Here is a 16,693-nt window from a genome sequence, read left to right as displayed (position 1 = left end):
TGTGTCTAAATTTAACTCTCTAGAAAATCTAGATAACTCAGAGTATGCATGTCATTTTAAAATAATTCTTACTTAAAAATTCAATTTAAGGATGTAAGCCAAGTATCCTTTATAACAGAAGTTCTCAAACAGACGTGGTTAGGAATTCATCAATGAATCTAGGCAGAGATCGACCTCCTCCCCACCTCCGTGTGAGGAAGAGAGGAAAAGATTCAGACCCTGGTGTGCACATGAGCAGAGCAGAACACACAGCCTAACAGCAACACGTGCAGTGAGCCCACCCTCCCTGCCAGAGTCGCACAGCTGACAAGCAAGGCTGTCTCCGCGTTGAGAAATGAGATCTTGGAGAAGCACCAAGAAGGCGCCAGGAGAGCTGCTAAGTGGGATTTTCAAAGGGGTCTAAGACACCATCACTTTATAAAAACTACTTAAGCTTCTACTCAGAAACAAGTGTTGATAAGAGATAACAGGCCAATTTAAAATAAAAGAAAAATGTTATAGTATTCTCCCATGTTATTTACTAAATTAGGAACTTTGATTTTCTAATGATGCCAATGATAAAAAGAAAGACAAGACGCAGCAAAAGGTTCAAAGAATACTTTGGAAATCTACTTCAACAACCTTAAGGATATTAAGAAGCAGGATAACCTTCAACCTGGCCTCTGTCCTTGTTCTGCCTCATAGATGCTCTCTTATTAACTCCATATTTCAGCATGAAAATACTTTAATACCAACCAATACTCTATTTTCACCTAATTTGGAAAACTAAAATTGAGAATTACATGAAAAAGTTCACAAAAATAGATTTAAATGACTTTTTATGTTATTCAAAAAGGCATACAGGAAACTTAGGCTATCTTTGAGAAAATATAATGATTTAGGGGCGCCTGGCTGGCTCAGTTGGTTAAGCCTCTGACTCTCGGGTTTCCATTCAGCTCACGATCTCACTGTTTCAGGCCCCAAGTCAGGCTCTGCAATGACAGTGCGGAGTCTGCTTTGGGATTCTCTCTCTGCCTCTCTCTCTGCCCTTCCCCTGCTCATGCTGTCACTCTCAAAATAAATAAACTTAAAAAAAAATTTTTTAATGTAATGATTTAGGGCAAATATAGTACCAATGGCACTACACATGCACGCAGTCTTTTTTCCCGTTTTTTTCATTGAAATATAATTCATATGCCATATAGTGCATGTTTTTAAAATATGCAACTCAGTGATTTTTTAATACATTCACCAAGTTGTGCAACCATCACTTCTAATTCCAAAATATTTTACCACTGTATCCATTAGCAGTCATGCCCCATTTCTGCCTGTCTCCAGCCCCAACAACCATTAATCTATGCTCTATGTCTATAAATTTGCCTATACTGGACACTTCAAATAAATGTTATCAGATAGTATGGGGCCTTTTGTGGCTGGCCTCTCTCATTTGGCATAATGTTTTTAAAGTTTCATATATGTTGCAGCATGTATTAGCTCATTTTCTGGTTCAATAATACTCCACTGTAGAGCTATACCACATTTTGATTATCCATTTATCAGCTGATGAACATTTGACTTTTTGGCTATTATAAAAGAATGCTTCTGTGAACATTCATGTACAAGTTGTTGTGTGAACGTATATTTTCACTTCTCTTGGAGCTTCTGGGTCATATGGTAATTCTACGTTCAACTGTTTGATAAATTGCCAGACTATTTTCCAAGAAAGTTGAACCATTTTACATTCCTACCAGCAATGCATAAGTGTTCCAATTTCACCACATCCTCACCTACACTTGGTATTGTCTGTCTGTCTGATTATAGCCATCTTGGTAGGCATAAGTGACATCCCCCTGTGATCTTGATTTACATTTCCCTAATTCCTAATGATGTTGAGCATCTTTTCAGCACACAGATTTTCACAATAAGAATTTTCCATATAGTTTAGACTGATCTAACAAATGCTGTAACAGTAACAATGAATAATTTTTCAATTCACATATATTTTTTTACATTACACCTAAGTAGACTTACGTACAATCAGTGAATATTCTGTGAATAAGAAAACTACTAAAAGATAATCAAAAAGTCAATCTTAAAAAATTACATACAGTGATACAAGGTTTTATACATTTATATAAGTATAATAATACACTGTCCTTTAGCAAAAATGGTTGATCAAAGGATCGTTAGGGTAAGAATAAAGTCTGTAAAAAGCAGTTCAATATCTTACAGCAAAGTAGCAAATGGTGGCAGGCGAATGAGCCTAGTTGTTTAAATGCCATTTATTATTTTTCTAGAAAAATGTACTGATTCTAAATAATCACTACAACATTTCACCACTTGTAAAAGTTTCTAAATTGCTTTAAAGTTTACTTCTGTGACCTTTCTATTTGCTAGACCAAATATTAAATTATATTCAGAAACATTTCATTATTAAGTACTAGAAAATATACTCTGTCATATGACAAACTATATTACTGCCCACACTTGTGACATTTAAGACCTCTGTACAATAAAAGTATGGAACCTGATGTTTAAAACATGGAAAATTCAAACAAAATGCTTCTATTTTTAGAAACCTAAAACAAGGAACCAAAAACTCAAAGTACTGCTGATAGCAACTGTTAACTCACTTAGGTTACGATCACTTTTTAACTCATTTGGGAGATGCCCACATTATCATTTAGTAAATGACACCATGATTTTTTTCCACTGAAAGAACCAAGCCCAGTGAGCTGTGAACATTCTGTGTGTGTTTTAAATGTTCTGGTCTGACCACTCCCCCACCCACCCCCCACCCCCATATGATACTTCCAGCCTCTATACATTTGTCTGTGTAAGTCTCGTTGTCTGGAATTTTCCTTTGCCCGGTGTTCTTTTCGTCACCACTGCAATCTATCCAGATCCAACAGAGGCTCCATCTTGGATATAGAGACGTCCCGACTGCTCCTTCCACTGAGCAGTTACACCAAGTATCGGTGAGGGCAATTATATTCACAGGTAGGTAAAAGAAGCTGGATTCTGAAGGATTGACAATGACTCCCAGTTTCTAGTTTGGCTGACCGTGTAGACAGTCACAACCTGTTCCACATAAACCTTTATGAAGGTATGAGTCACGTCAAAGGCGACCGTCACCAAATTACAAGGCACAAAAGTAGTTGCAATCCTCTCTAGGATCTCTAGATGAGTTAGTTATTACCTATTCTACCTCCTCCCGACCAACTCTGACCTAGGTGCTAAGGATAAAAATAAGAAGATGGCCCATGAACTTAATAAATATCTAATATTATCAAGCACTTATTTTGTAATAGTTGCTCCACTTCCACGTGACTACTTTCATTTATTTTTTAATCTTTTTAAGTTTACTTATTTTTGAGAGAGAGAACAAGAGCACAATCCCAAGCGGGCTCTATGCTGATAAGCACAAAGCCCAATGCGAGGCTCAGACCCACGAACTATGAGATCATGACCTGAGCTGATACCAAGAGCTGTACACTTAACCAACTGAGCCATCCAGGTGCCCCCACACTACTACTTTTAATCTTCACAAAAGACCCTGCCATTGTACTCACTGCAGAGAGCAAACAAACTCAGAAGTTAAATGGTCTGTCCCAGCTCACAAACCAACCAGTACTCAGGCCAAGATCAAAAGACAGATCTGTCTGACCCCAAAGCCACCCACTTCAATGCCTCAAGCAGCTCAACCACTGAAAAGCATATGGAAGGTATAAAATAAATATTATGCAGATGCAATCATTATGCATTTATAGCGTGTAAACGTAATGTCTACAGTTTCCATGATATTATACATTAAATAAGCTTGCCTGGATATTTTATTCTAATTTGTAACATCGTCTCTTTTTAAAATACGCTATGAATGGTAGTCATCAATTTAGTAGAGTATTTACAACATAACCTGTTTATAGGTAACTAACTTCCTACTGCCAACCAAGAGATCTACTATGGAAAAAAACCATAAAAGTCACTCTAAGTATTATTAAAAGCAGGACACAAGTAAGATCTTATAAATAAAGGAAGAATGCACGTAAAGCAGTGAAATAATATTACCCCTTCTCTCCAACAAAAAACCCCTGCTCCGTACTCATATTCTTAAAAAAACGTAAATGGTTAATGTTGCAATTTACTCAGAGACAGTATTTCAAATCCAGTTTATAACCACAAGTTCGTTTATCCAAAGTGTAAATAAGGCAACCTATAAATTAGACAATAAGTAAACATACTCAGAATATTCTCAAAAATAAGCTATTACAAAAGTTAGAATATTCACAGCCTGAAAATTATATACTAACTTGTAGGTAGAATGAAATATCGTCATGCTGCATGTTTCATTATATTGTATAAAAAGTGGCTATAATAATATGAACTGAGGCAGTAATTCTGAATCATTTTCTAGCATTTTCCTTTCTGAGCTGAGAAAAAAATAAGCCTTAGGCAATGAGGATGGAGATAAATCTACTGTAGTAAGAGGCATTTTAACTTTATTTAAATCAAGACAACTTAGTTATAATTTTCTTATAGTCCAGCTTGTAGTAGCCTAGAAATTCCAATAGATCTTTATTTCTTTTAGAATCATTTCATACTTTTGCCTTTGGTTAACAATTATGGGTTTTCTATATTTTGAATGTATCTGAAATTAAACACGACAGCTTTGCCACAATTTTATGAAGTTGTATAAATGTTAAACAACAGCTGTTTGACTAGGGATTTACCATACCAAAATGTAAACTAACATCACCAGTGCAAAGGGCCTGAGTTTACAACTTTAATGCAATAAGCCAAGGACAGTTTGACTTCACAGAGTCTATAAATAAGCACCTTTAAAGCTGAATGACAGCAATAAGGAACTACATGCTTAGTAAAATGATAGGGATTTTTGTTGTTTTTTATGAACCAAGATTCACCGGCAATTTCTGGAAAGAAAAAAAATTTATGTAGATTACACTTGGTATGTATTATTCCACCATATTCAAAACAGAAATTAAATGATCATGTATGATAAATAATTCATGTTTTCTATTACCAAAAATATTAAAAATGTAAAAACAAATATCTTCTACATGTAACAGAAGCTAAAACTTTTTACAACATAAGAATACTTGGTAGTAATTCTAGATCTTATTCTTATGCATATGTTTCACATATAGTATAAATCTTTATATTTATTTAAAAGCACACTGGATTTGCTTTGTAAGAAAGTACCGTGAGAATTTTAAAACTAATGTATTTTTTCTAGATGTTACTGACACACACACACACACAAAATACATACCATATGGTCCAATCAACTGAATAAGTTTTTTTAATTAAAATTTTATACACAGAACCTACTAATATTATGCACATCAACACCATGTGGTTTTGAACTTATCACTCAAGTCCAAAATTCAGCACACACTCTAAACAAACAAGAAACTATATTTATACTTAATTTAATTCCCCAATCAAAAACAGAGGATTTTCTTATTCTCTTTGGTGAAAACTATAGTTTTTTTCCTATGCTTTTATCAATTTTGTAGCCATGATGTTCTATTATCTGTTCTTCCTAAGATACAACATAAATGGAGAACTGCAAATCAATTGAATAAAATATTTAATCGCATTTTACGGTTTCTTTGAAATCAGTTGTCAAAACACCAGTAACTAGGCATACTGGTAACCAATCTGCAATTACGGGTCTTATAATAACTACAAAGGAACACTAAATAGTGTCAAAGGCCATCAGGGCAAAATCTGTCCAACTCTATTCATGGAGGCATCATCTCCCTGGACACCATTTTCTGAGGAGAGAAAGGAGATCCTAGATCTTGCCATGCTCATTTTATCAAAATGGAGGCACATTCCTGTGGTGTTCATGGGCCTTGAGAGGTTAGTAGACATTCAAGCAGGAATAGCACATGGATTCAGGGGCCTGCATCAGACCCCAGAGATCCTCCTATGGGCCAGCAACACTGAGATTGCCAAAGGCAGGATCTGAGAAATAAGCTACCACCTAAACGGAGGAACAAATTCCCAGGAAAACAGACTTATCACATCACTATTATATAATAGGAAGAAACTCTATGCATCATGCGGCTTGTGCTAAAATGCTTAGTGATCTCATTCTTACCATAACAAATTATCTGCCAGAAAAGACCTTCAAGGTCAACCCTGGCAACAATTAAAAAATAATGAAAAGCATTCATCCCTAAGGCAGAGTTAGAATGTTTTAGTTTGAAGCAAGGTGCTGTATATTTTATTAGCTATAACTTGTTTAATTATTCATTGCAACTCTTCTTATATTCCATACAGAAACCTCAGGTTGCTCAGATTTCTATCTGAAATCCCCCTTTTTCCCCCTTATTCAAGGGCAAATGCCTTAAGAACCCAAATTTCTATCCACTATTTCCAACTGAACACAGAGCTATACTTGCTTAGAATAAAATGCTAAATTAAAGCCAGAAAGATACAGAGGGAAAGAGAGAGAAGGGACAGAGAGAAAAAGAAAAGACAGGGAGACAGAAACACTGTTTCATCATGATCCTTTCTGCACCTCGGCTGCGCATGCACCCCACCTCCGTCCCGCCTGCGTTCTGCCCTCGCCCTGTGGCGTTCTCAGTGTCCAGGACCCTCTGCAGCCTGAAAGGCTGGCTGAAGCATTGCTAGGGCACCTTCTAAAAACACTTCTGCGTGGCTGCCCATCAGTGATGCCACTGCTTCCTGTGCTGTTTTCGGGCACCTGCCACCCCTACGGAGAGAGCTACTGTCATCGGCTGATGGTCTGTGTCAGATAGGCTGGACTGCCACAGGTGCTCTCCGCTGGAGGAGCCGGGGGCTGGTCTGCGCTGAATGCCCACGCAAATGAAGGAATGTTGTTGGTGTTTGCAAGCCGGAAACCGCCCTGATGCACATCTGAGAAGCAGTTTCCCTCATTCACATGAAATTGAGGAATTCCCTCCTCTCTCTCTCTCTCTCTCTCCAGCCCTGAACAGCAGTCAAAAAAAAAAAAAAATCCTACTTCAGCATCAAAATGAACAGGGCCATTCGCATGTGTGGTCACAGGTCCATGCCAAGCTACAGCTGAGTCTCAAAGGGGTGACATGCCTGAAAAACAGCCTATCCTAGCTTTCCATATGAACGAAAGCCCTAGCAAGTAACCTGATGGCAATTTTTCATAAAAATGACCACCAATACTATATACGCTTAATCAACTTCACATGTGGGGATGCAGAGGAGGGCTAGATTTGGGGTCAAACTGAGGAAACTGAGCAAAAGACCCAGATAATCAAAACGTCTTTTACCTCAGAGGGATCACAGTGACTCATTCAATTCCCTAATTTTAGAGAAGAAAGGAGGAAGCCCTCATGCCAAGAAGAATGCAGTGATTTGTTGAGCATAACAAAGTCAGACATCAGCAGATTCAGGGCCAGACCCTGTGGTCTCCAAACACTGGGTCTGTAGCATTTCTACAGCACTACTGACTGCTTTAACTTGAGAACTACCTACAGTCAATTTTAAAGAGAAGGACTGTAGAAGGCTACCTTCTTTTTACTCCATTATTCCTTAGAGCTTTGCCTCATTCCTAAATCAAGGATTTTAAAAAAACAACAAAAAACAAAAAAAAGCAGTTCTCTTCTATCTGCCATTTTCCTGGGCTTTGTCTTGGGTCTCTGCCATAGAAATCTACACACAGGGTTGCTGGATCCTTCTACCTACCTACTCCAGTTTACCCCCCTTTATTCTTAGGGACACTACCCCTGCTTTGTACACAGCAGCAGTTCCCAGCTAACAAACTATATACCCCAATCTCTGGTTCAGCTATGGATGGCAAAGAGACTTAGCTCTGGCCAAGGAGATATAAGCAGAAGGCACCATTTGGAGCTCCCAGTTTTTTTAAGGGATACTTGACTGGTTTGTGCCTTGTGCTCTTTGCCTTTCACCTTCTTTGTTCCTCGGAGGATTGTGGAGGTCCAGCAACGACACTGTCATCATGAGGCAGCAAGCATGAAGATGAAAACTGGACAACAAAAAGGAGGGCTGAACAGAAAGTCAGAAGCTCCTCAGATCTCATGATGTTGTGAAGCTACCTATCTGGCTCAGGCTGCCTCCCTCTAGATGACAGAAAAGAAGACTCGTTTGATTAAGCCACCGTGGCTTTAATTTTCTGTTATGTGCAGCTGAAATGACTGCTGATTCATGTATCAGGTATCACTGGATGTCACCATGAACAAGAAAATCACAATTGTATATTTTTAATTGTATTCTTCACGTTTTTAATGGTAGTGGGTTTAGATCAACCATTGCCTGAATGCTAATATTTTTTTTGGACGAACGGGGCAACATTGCTGGGATGAGAGATCACTCTTAGAAGAGGTATTGGTACGTCCCACTGTCAAAAATATCCTCACCTGATGTATAAAGCATTAAAAATGGTTGTATCCCAGGAAGAGTTGACGTAAATTGTGGTAAGATCTAAGAACTTAACAGTGACAACAACATGTCCTGCATGAACTCCTCCTACTGAGAAAGATGTGTTTTTATTCTAAACGGCTAATATCTCAATGTCTTAATTCCAAAACTTAGAGCAAGCAGTGTTTTACAGGTGGTGCAAAGAACATATAGGTATCTGGTTCCCCATTTCCTATCAAATACTTGGCAGCCGGAAACAGTGTATGCGCACACTACTGAAAACCTGGCCACCTACCCTGCATTTCTGATAAGTTGCTTTAGTTTCTATGTCCAGAGTCATTCCCGAGACCACCCGAGAATTCTGGACTGCTACTACGTCTGCCTCTGCCACACACATTCATTTTTATTCTTCTCTCACTTGCAAATTCTAATAAGCTGAAATGAGAAAATGGCTGCAGAAAACAATTTATATGCTACAGTAGTTTTCTTTACTTTTTCTCTAAATATTAGGCAAGTAAATTAAAAGTCCAATATACCTGGACAAAGTATTGTGAGGCTGCAATGACCTCTTCTAAATTTTAAATTGTAAAAATTTTGCTCTAAAAAAAAGTATACTTATGTCATATCACAACTTCATATAAAAATCTATCAGCCACCAATACCAATTTCAACATATAAAACCAGACAGAAAATGACAAAATGCTTAGATATAAGTAGGAAAACACGGTCACTTATTTGGAACTAAACAAACCCATTTCTTGAAAATGCTTACTATTCAGTCACTGTCTTTCCCCAATACTAACAAAGGAGTAATAAGTAGAAGAACTAGTAGGGAATGGCTGGGGCCTGAAAGGTACTCTTTAGTCACGGGGCTGTAGGAAAGCCAGGCCAGAAAGAGAGGAGTTTCTCTGACTCCCCCCAATCCCCCCCACCCGCCCCCCCACCGTTCAGCCAAGCTTAGTCAGGGGACTTCGGTGGCACACATCCATGGCAAGCAGGCTGGAAAGGGACATGTTCACTCATAGACACTGGCTCTGCAGGCCTCCCTATAGCATGCTGGCTCTACAAGAGAAAACTCTGCCTGGCTACTGCATCATAATTAAGTTGCACTACATGTCAGTATTTTAAAGACATATGTTGTACCTCAATTGATTCAACATTCAATTTCAAGGTCTTTCATCTAAGGTTTCCACTTTCATTTGCCAAAGCATTATACACGGCTCTTCCTAAGACTTGAAAAAAGCCCATCTCAGCCACACCTCCAGGTCTTTGAAGCATTTCAGCTTGTACTCAACAGCAATGAGGGGCCTGGCCACATCTTGCAGAAAGAGCAAAGCTGAAGACTTAAAAAAAAAAAAAAAGGCTCACTGCAAAGAGAATTTGGTCTATCTGTATTATGAAGAGGATAGCAGGTGCTCTGCCATGATCCTATAGTGCACAGATAAAAGGTGGTTTTCAGCTGCAGGATTTAACAGAGAAGTTTCCAATGTAAATGTACTATTTACTAACTTGGTAAATGTGCCTGTCCTTTTCATAGTATATTTTAAAAATACATAGCTTTGTAGCTTTAGAAGTCTTCTTGTCCTTTGCTCTTGTCTTTCTTTCCTTATTTAGATCTTAGTATTACTTTTGTGAATTACAAAAACTAAACTGTACAAAAAAAAATACTTTCCATGGACTGATCTAGATGTATCTTGCATCTTTGATACATTTCATAATGACTGAGAGAATCCACTCTCACATGTATGTTATTTCATTTAAATATACAGAAAGCATTCTGTTGGTTATTAATTATAAAACATGAAGGACAAAAATACTAAAAGGATAAAGGATATTGCTCAGGCAAAAAACCTGGATTCGCAAACTACTACTTTATTAAAAATGAATTAAGAAATTTAAATTGTAAAGAATATAATAACGTTATTGAAAAACTTTCATCTATACATCTTATGTTACAGGGAAACGCAAGTTAAAACGACGAGCTACGACTACACACGTATTAGCATGGCCAAACTCCAGAACACTGACGATGCTACATGCTGGCGAGGATGGGGAGCAACGGGAACTCTCACTCACTGCTGGTGGAAATGCAAAATGATGCAGCCATCATGGAAGCCAGCTTGACAGTTCCTTACAAAACTAAACACACTCCTAGCATACAGTCGTGCTCTTTGGTATTTATTCAAAAGAACTTAGAACGTGTATCTGCCCAAAAGTGTGCACACAGATGTTTACAGCAGCTTTATTCATAATTGCCAAAACTTGGAAGTGACCAAGATGTCCTTCAGTATATGAACAGATAAAGTGTAATGCGTTCAGACAACAGATTATCATTCTGTGCTAGAAAGGAAAAGGGCTATCATCAAGCCATGAAAAGACACGGAGGAACCTTAAATGAATAATAAGGAAAAAAAGACAATCTTGAAATGGCTATATCCTCTATAATTCCAACTATATGATACTCTGGACAAAGCAAAACTATGGAGACACTGAAAGATCAGCGGTTGCCAGGGGTTGGTATGAGCAAGGAAGGGATGAACAGGCAAAGCACAGAAAATCAGGGGCCAGTGAAAACGCTCTGAATGATACTATAATGACAGATACATCTCATTCTACACTTGTCCAAACTCATACGATGTACAACACCAGAAGTGAGTGATAATGACGTGTCAATGTAGGTTCATCCCTGATAGCAAACCTACCATTCTGGTGAATGATCCTGATAATGGGTGAGATTATGCATGTATAAGCTAGCGGGTATATAGGAAATCTCTGTACCTCCCCTTTAATGTTGCTGTGAACCTAAAACTACTCTGAAAACAAAGTCTTTAAAAAATTCACTTGTAACACTATGCCTCAATTTTTAATATCATTGCCTTTTACACATACAAATTTAAGAATATATAATGCAATAGGTATTGTTTGTAGGTAAATAGGAAAGTGGTAAAAGAACACATGTACTAGAGAGGGGCACACAAGAATGGTCATATCTGGGTAAGGATATATAATTAGGAAATATAATTAGGGAACCCTTCAATTACACATTCCTTTAAAAAAATGGAAGGGGGAAAGGTCTGCAGTCAATATGCAAAATGCTGACAACTAAATCAGAAATAAATGCCTGACTGTTTATTAGTGTGTTCAATTATTTTCTAGTCGTTTCTGCATGAAAAAAAAAATCTTGGAATTATAACATTCCCAGAAGAAAATATGACCAAATGGGATGTAGGGTTAGGTAAGAAGTGTCAGGCTGCAGTAAGAACTGGAGAGAGTGGCAGGAAGCATATGCAGAAGGGTCAAAGAGTCACGCCAAATCACCTGAAAAGAGGACAAGGTAGGACTGTCTGGGGAGACAGTACACTAAAGGCACTGTGTGAATGGAAACAATGGATGCTGTTTACTTGGTGATGTGTGACCCCAGAATTCAGTACTGTATATATCAGCTTACTAAGAACCAAAGAGAAAAGATGCTTGATTTGCTAGCATAAAACAAAACCTTAAACACAGAGGAAACCACTGAAATAGTGTTAAGAACAACAATCTTCAACTGGGATTTTGACAGCACACATGCAAAAATGGTTATAAAATACGTGCTTACCTATAAAAGTAAAAAATTATGCCTGCTCATAATATGACTTTTAAGAGTGAAGTCAGGAATTTATTTTATCTGGTACACCACAGTAATTTGCTGTAAAGCTTTATGAAACAGCTAAAATAATGTTACAGCCAGGAACCAATTGTTGCTAAAATGCATTCAGTTAAAATGGAAAATATAGGGAAATAAAACACTGTAATTGTCTCTCAACCCACATTATATATTATGTTGCTAAATTATATACTATTATATTCTCTACATTTTAATATGCTTTCCCATAGAGGAATTGATAACATAAGGAAATGATTCTCTGCTTTTATTTCTGAAGACCTAAAAAATATATCACACATATTTATAAACCAAACAGGGCCTCAGCCTCTTATTAGATCCCAAGGCTTATAAAAATCTTTTTCACAAAACCACAACATGCAACAATGCATGAAAACCTAACACAAATGGTTTTCTGTTCTACTTCTTACTTTATTCACAACTGGGGAGTTACATATTTAAAGTGAACTATAATATGCAAGAAAAAAATCAAGATTTTCTTAATTTTAGAAAATCTTTTAATAGTATATTGTATAATTCATAAAAATATTGTCTTTGGCCTTGACAATATTTTTTTTTAAACTTGTCCATCCACTGAATAGTTGGTGCAAGTAACGAAGAGATTTCTCCCCAAAGGGATGAAAGAATTCCATAGCCCTGATCCAAATTTAGCAGGATGCTGACAAACCATATAGTAGAAAGGAATACTACTTAAACAAAGGCCAAATGTCTCCTTTACTAGAGACCATGTGAGAATTTTTTAAATGCCATAAACTATTACAATTAATAAAATAGTAGAAAAACTTTGGCGAAGAAGCTTAGGTACCTCAAGAAAGTGAATAATTTTCCAAATAAGATGCATTTACCAAATATGAGCAGAGAGACTTGAATCAAAAGAGACAGACCTTGGTGGACGTTTTAAAGGAACCACTTCCTGGGGTGCCTGGGTTGTTCAGTCAGTTAAGCATCTGGACTCTTGGTTCCAGCGTGGGTCACGATCTCATGGTTTCGGGAGTTCAAGCCCCACATCAGGTTCCATGCTGACAGTGGAGAGACTGCTTAAGATTCTCTGTCTCCTTCTCTCTCTGCCCCCTCCCCAACTCACGATCTTTCTCTTTCACAATAAATAAAACTTAAAAAAAAAAACTTTAATGAAACCACTCCCTAATTCCTTCCAGGTTATCAGTTCAGATTTTCTATGAATACCTGAAAGCATGAAACAGGAAAGACAATGTGCTCACCCCCCTTTTAAAGTTCAGACTTCACTGAATTCACTCTGGGAAACTACTGTGCTTCTGAAATGTTTGCCAAAAGCAAGATTCAACCCATGTATTTCTTGCTGACTTCCAGAGTAGCCAGCAGGAACCCTCTCTTAGGAGACTTATGACAACGATCACCCCCTGACCTTCTCCTCACTGAGGGCATGTGTGTCTGACTGGTGTTGCCAGGATCTAGCGTAGCACTTGCTTATGACTCTGTGAATCTGTACCCTACAGAGCGAGAAGACTGGACTAACAAAACTGAGAAGGCAGGTCAAGGAAAACAAAGGCTGACCACAAAACATGGTGGTGGTGTTTTGTTTTTTTTTTTTTTTAAAGCAATCTCAAATAAGCACTGACCATATCTAAAAAATTATGTAATTTTATTATTGTAAAATAAAAGTACTTTACTAAAATAAAATAATATAAAAGCTGCTGCTTTCTGAGACACAGAAGGAAGACACGTTTTGTGTGCTTCTAAGTCCCTTTAATAAATTAAGGCTTTACCTTAATTTCAAGGTAAATGGTACTAGCTCCACAGAATTTTCTATAGGTAATCAACTGTTAATGTTCACGATTCTCCCCCATCTTTATAAAGACATCTCTCAATAGGTACAGATTCAAGTGCTAGTAAAAGGATCACTACCAAAATTTATTGCTGCTATTGGAGTTTCCTATAAGTAGAAGATCCCTCAAGCTGTAATAAATGATATTTTTTTTAATATGAAGAAGGTAGAGTTTCAGGAGACAAAATTAAATTTTCCAGCAATTCATAAATTAATTTCCCTATCTTATTTCATCACCTATTCTTTTCACAGAGAACTTGTGAGGAAAAATTAAATAAGTGTGAAAGCATGTAACATTTGTTAAGTAGAGAAAATAGGTATATTCAAAGCATAGCCATTTTTCGATTATTCAGTATCATTCAAATATGTGAGAGCCTTATCTTGGGTCAGTGGTTCTTAATGATGGGTGTGGAGAGAAGCACCTGTGAAGCTATGGGCCCCTGCATATACCCAGGCTCTGCCTCCCAGTGGATCGTGTTCCATAGGTCTTAGGTAGTGCCCTGGAACTGGCAGCTTTAAAAGCTTCACAGGTGGTTCTGGGGTACCTGGGTGGCAGTTAAGCATCCGACTCTGGCTTGGGTCCTGATCTCATGGTTCATGAGTTGGAGCACAGAGCCTGTTTCTGTCTGCCTCTCTCTCTGCCCCTCCCTGACTGGTTCTCTCTCTCAAAATAAATAAACTTAAACAACAAGCTTCACAGCTGGTTCTGACATACAGTGCTGGTTGATGATGAGCTGTCACAGGTTCAAAGGCCCTGGGAGCTGGATAGATAATCTGAACTAGGGAAAGGGCAGTGGTGGGGACTATGACAAACCAGAAAAGACACCCCCTATCTGAAGAGGCAGTCTACTTAGCTCCAGCCCCTTGGGGACTTGTGGATGCAAGCCTCGTATTCCAGGGCTTCCATTTTGTTAAAGAGAAGAAATTCAGGTTCAGTTTAACATAAAATCTCTTGGGTCCTAAATGTTTAAACACACCGATGATCACACTGAGGCCTTGGCAGTCAGTTTGTAATCCTTGGTTTGTAAGATCAACACTGTTGAATAATTTTTGCTTCTCAACGGGAATACTCAGAAGGGTATATAATACTGGGGTGGCAGTTTGAAAAAGCATGGCTACGGTATTTTGCGGCTCTTTCCAGAAGCAGTGGGGTCTATTTACCTGCCCCATGAGTCTGGCTGGCGACTTATTTCGAGCAAGACAGAAGTGACACTGTCTAGTGTTCCAGAGCCAGGGCCTCAAGGGGCCTTGCAGCTTTCCATCCTCTCGGAACATCCCCGCTGCCACATAAGCATGCGTGAGGCTGGCCACTGAGTAATGAAAGACTACATGGAGTGGAGGGCCCACCTGCTACATAGCACCGAGGCCCCAGTGCGTGAATGAAGAGATCATCTCTCCAGCCCCAGTCGGCCAGGCTATCACATGACCACAGCTGCCTGAGTGGACCCAGCTCAACCCACCCAAAATGCAGAATCATGTCCAAAGAGTTACTGCTTTAGCCACTAAGCTTGGGGAGGCTGATTAAGCAGAAATGGAAAACTGCTACAGGCACCTTACTGAAGGTAGACTGCAACCGCCATAAAAATAACAAAGACTCGAAACAGGTGGCGTCAGTTTTGGGCGTGAATGGTAGGCAGGAGCAGGGAAAATTACGAAACAATGATTAAAGACTGGAGAAACGGCAGCCTGTGGTGGCGAAGTAACTGATAGCATTTTGCCTCCGATAACTTGAAAGACAAAGAATGTGCCGAATGAACTCATTGAGGCGGCTAAGAAGACCCCAGAAGGAAGACCGAAAATATAACTTAGTTTCCTTAAACCGCTTATGATAAAGGCACAGAAAAAGAAGAAGAGCTAAAAAAGAAATTGTTCAGTTTGCAAGCGGAATGTGGCAGGGGGAGGGGCAACGGGGAGAAATAAGAGAGTCCAGGATTTGGTGAGTTAGAAATAAACCTGTCTCTCATGCTCCAAGTTTTCAAAGTTATAGATAACCAACATGACTGTGTGTGTGGGAGGAGGGAAGGAGAGGTAATACTTGAGAAAAACGGAATATATACTTACACAGACATGCACATGTGTGAACAGACATGTTTTTCTATCAGTTATTTAAAATATTGTTTTTTGTCAAAATAAATATAAATATACTATGTATAGATTCTAAGTTGGCATTACTTTTTAAGACACAATGTAAGAGACTTCAAAGATATTTGATTCTTGGGACTAGTGGTTAGGGATACATCCCTAAATCGTCTGGGACAGGCATTTATTTCCTTCTACCACTTTAGGAGTACCTTGGTGGAAAAAGTGAAGCTTCAGGGAGATGAGCCCCCCACCCCCGCCCAGGTGAGCCTCACTTCACATGGTTTAGAAACCTGGCATCCATGAGAAGTCCCAACAAGATGAGGAGCGTGACAAGCTGCTGTGGAATTACAACTGTGCCACAAGGGTGATCCCGACTCTCACACATCCACTTCTCAAAAGACTAAAGCAAATGGCAGGAAAATTGAAGAACACAGACCTCTGTAATTAAAACAGATGACCTGGAATCCATGTGCTGAGAGTGCTCCTGTACAGGTAGAGGCAGTTGGGCTGTTACCTGGAGCATACTTGCTCTCAATGTACATAATACTAAACCACACTCGATTAAATTTTCCTGACTCATGACAAAGGGCATAAGGTATTGAGGATGAGCTCAACAAGGTAGATAAGATTATAGCCCCAAAGCAGGAAGCAGCGACAGCAGTCTGAGATCATTTATTCTGATGGCAAAGTACACTAAAAATATCAGTTGGTATTAAGGGCATCATATTTTGCCATAATGGTTTCATTCATTCAACTGA

General features: G+C 38.5%; 1 protein-coding gene and 1 long non-coding RNA gene across 2 annotated transcripts in view; one reads left to right on the top strand and one right to left on the bottom strand.

Annotated features, from left to right (window-relative positions):
* Nucleotides 1–16,693, bottom strand: part of NR3C2 (nuclear receptor subfamily 3 group C member 2) — a 354,747-nt gene that overhangs the window by 292,867 nt on the left and 45,187 nt on the right. The window lies entirely within an intron of this gene.
* LOC122475738 lies at nt 2,817–10,544 on the top strand. Its single transcript, XR_006295295.1, has 2 exons — nt 2,817–2,979; nt 10,344–10,544. It is a non-coding gene; the product is annotated as an uncharacterized LOC122475738 (long non-coding RNA).

This window comes from Prionailurus bengalensis, chromosome B1 (assembly GCF_016509475.1).
Source record: "Prionailurus bengalensis isolate Pbe53 chromosome B1, Fcat_Pben_1.1_paternal_pri, whole genome shotgun sequence".
Classification (NCBI taxonomy): domain Eukaryota; kingdom Metazoa; phylum Chordata; class Mammalia; order Carnivora; family Felidae; genus Prionailurus; species Prionailurus bengalensis.
Note: the sequence above shows the minus strand (reverse complement) of the source record. Positions and strands in the feature narration are given on the sequence as shown.